Source organism: Schistocerca piceifrons, chromosome 3 (assembly GCF_021461385.2).
Source record: "Schistocerca piceifrons isolate TAMUIC-IGC-003096 chromosome 3, iqSchPice1.1, whole genome shotgun sequence".
Lineage (NCBI taxonomy): Eukaryota > Metazoa > Arthropoda > Insecta > Orthoptera > Acrididae > Schistocerca > Schistocerca piceifrons.
The window spans coordinates 242,474,692-242,478,131 of NC_060140.1; the positions used below are offsets into that span (position 1 = coordinate 242,474,692).

Here is a 3,440-nt window from a genome sequence, read left to right on the forward strand (position 1 = left end):
CAATATAGATACAGTGAGAGGTCAGTGAAGTGAACTGGAAAGAAGGCAATGATTTATGGTCGAACGAATATGGGGTAATATCGGAAATTAGGGCAGAGAGTGAGCTACCGTGAACACTCCCGTGATAGGGTTGTTCTCGTAAGTTTCGACAGAAAACCAACGCTGACAACGATAGTTCAGACATACAGGGTGAGTCACGTAAAACATAAAATCCGTTTTATTTCGTCATTGGTTATAGATGTCGAAAGGAGGTTCTCGGCAAATGATAGCACTCTAAGTGCCAATGGCCTTGCCACAGTGGTCACACAGGTTCCCGTCAGATCACTGAAGTTAAGCGCTGCTGGACTTGGATAGCACTTGGATGGGTCACTATCTGGGTCTGCCGAGTGCTGTTGGCGAGCGGGGTGCACTCAGCCCTTGTGAGGCCAATTGAGGAGCTACTTGGTTGAGAAGTAGCGGCACCGGTCACGAAAACTGACAACGGCCGGAAGCGTGGTGTGCTGATAACTTGCCTCTCCGTATCCACATCCGGTGATGCTTAAGGACTTTGTTTTGATAGTACGCCAAGGGGCTTGAACTTTGGTATGCAATAAAGTCTCTTAATTCGTGTGTCGGTCGAGATATTGAAGCAAGTATGATTTTTTAAATACAATGGTATAACTGAAAAAAATAGCAGCCGAAAGCACTTGAAAAGACGAGTACATTGATATAATGCTTGTTAATGTTTAAGTTGAAACTCTTTGCAAAGAGATCGGAGGAACATTATGAAATTGAAAACAAGTCGGCTGAAATCAGCTATTGCGATGTAAACATGCACATGTCAGGCTACGAAGTTGCATCAACACTTTCGACTGTTTACTTCTCTGCAATGCAGAACTAGTGGGAACTGCGTTGTCTATCGGCAGGTCATTTCTGCTTAGAAATTTCATGCATGCATACGAGCCCACCAAATGAGGAGAAGTTAGACATGCTACTTTTATATGTCTAATGTCAAACAAGCCTGTCGCAGTCGTAACGGAAAGCTCCCTGACGAAATTATAGTGGTTCCCACGAAAACCTGGAAACGTTCGAACATTTGAAATAGTTACCCTAACCCCCTTCAGATGCGTGAGAAGTTAGTGTATGCCCTACTTCCATACACAAAAACATATCTGAGCCTGTATTTACGTTATATAGTTAATGAGGTTTTATCTTAGTAGCGTCGGGCTGTCTTACTGCATCAGCCGAGAACGCAGAGCCTGATGTGAGAGCTCCTCTTGGCGGTGTTTGCACCGCAATAACCGACTCTGGCCACATTGACTTCAAATTTTAGTGCGTTTCTCAGACGCTTTTGCCAAATGGCAGTACTATCAAGCACTGTATCATCGTAAATCTTTCCAAGAGCTATTCAATGCAGTTATGAAATTTATACGTTTCAATTAAAAAAATAATACCTGTTTCAATATCTCGGTTGATGACAGAGTTTATAGCATCTCCATGCAAAACATTACGTGCCTCTCAGCATAGTAGTAAATGCGGGAAATCTCCATATCTGGAAACGTTCAGGAAATAAAAGGGGCGTTATATCTTACTGGCTCTGTATACGCCGATGTTGCGAACAGAAGATGAAGAGACAGAGAAAATATGTAAAGATATCGAACCGATAATTCTGTATGTAAAGTGAGATCATAATCTAATATTCATGGGTGATTAGAACGCGGTTGTGGGGGAGCGAATAGAAGATAGGGTTATGGGAGGGTATGGCCTTGGAGGCAAAACATGAGAAAGACTGATTGAGCTCAGCAATACATTTCAGATGATAAGAGCGAATATTGCGTTCAAGAATAACATGAGGAGGAAGGAAAGACAAGGCAAGATTCCAGCTGGATTACGTAAAGTCAGACAGGGATTCCGAATACAGTTACTAGATTGTAAGGCGTAAGCAGGAGCAGATGTAGACTCAGATCACAAGAGACTGAAATTTAAGAGAATCTTCCGGATGGAACAGTGCGGAAGGAAGTGGAATACTGAAGTACTGAAGTACTGAGGGGCGTTCGAAGCTCGTTAGTGATGTGGATACTGCGATACGGAATACAAGAGCAGGCAGTTTAGCTGAAGAAGAGTGGAGATCTCTAAAATGGGAAATCACGGATGTTGCAGAGACAAACATAAGTGCAATGAACGTAACTGCGAAGAATCCTCTGGTAATAAAAGAAATAAATCATCTTATCGACAAAAGTAGGAAGTAAAAGGTGTTTAGGGTAAGACATAATACAGCAATATAAATCACTTGGGAACAAATAAATAGTATGTGCAGTGCAGCCAAGGCAAAGTGGCTGCAGGAAAAATGTGAAGAAATCGGAAAAAAATGATCGTCTGAAGGACTGACTTAGTATATATTCGTAGGAAAGTCAAAACAGACTTTGGTGAAATTGAAAGGAAGGTTGGTAATACAGTAAAACTCGCATAACGAGCATAATTCGTTCTAGAATCTTATTTACAGGGCGAAAAACTTGTTAAGAGCAGCAAAGTTTCCTGTAAAAATTAATCTAAAATACGTTAACGCGTTCCAAGCGGCAAAGGTACTAAAAGTGTTATCTTATTCATGCCGTTTATTCAAAGGAAATTGTACACAGAGAATATTGTGCTTCATTATTCACGATACATAAGTAATTTTTCCTTTACTAGGAAGCTATCTATAGTAATTTGTTTCTGCCGACGCTTCAACGAAAATATGACACAGCATTATCTTCAAGTAAATTTGTAGCGCGCATAGCTACTGCTTTATTGGGGTGATGATTTTCAATGTGCGATGCAGCCGATTCCCATACTTTCAGCATTCCTCTTATTGAGCCAGAAGATTGCTGTTTTGCTGTTACCGCCTCCTCCTCCTCTGAAGAACTCCTCTCATCTGCTGTGAAATACACTGCAACTCGCTGGTTATTTCTTGGTTGTGATCTTCCACGAGCTCATCCATATCACCGTTACCCATTTCTAGTTCCGTGTTCTTGTCCAAAGACACAATCTCGTTGACTTCAGGCTCCACAGTTACTGACTCAAATGCTTCAGAGTCACATGCGACAATGCACTCCGGTCATAGCTTCTTCCAAGCAATAGTGAGAGTTCTCTTGGTAAACCGCTCCCACGCCTTTTAGATCATCTTCACGCAGGTAACGATGTTAAAGTGATATTTCTAAAACTCTCTGAGAATGAGATTGGTAGCTTCAGTCAAGTCAAAGCAATGCTCGAGGAGTGTTCAGTGTAGAGCTTCTTAAAGTCAGAAATAATCTGCTCGTCCATAACCTGAAAAACGGAGTGGTGTTGGCAGGCAAAAATTAAATCTTGATGAAGTTAAATTCTTTAAGGAGGTAGTCACAGGAGTGTTGCTCATAACAAGCAAGACATGGGGTGGCAGATTCATCTCAAGCAAATATTTTTTCACTTAAGGACCAAACACTTCA

General features: G+C 41.5%; 1 pseudogene; it reads left to right on the forward strand.

Annotated features, from left to right (window-relative positions):
- Positions 1 to 279: 279 nt before the first annotated feature.
- Positions 280 to 398, forward strand: LOC124791148 (annotated as a pseudogene).
- Positions 399 to 3,440: the final 3,042 nt, after the last annotated feature.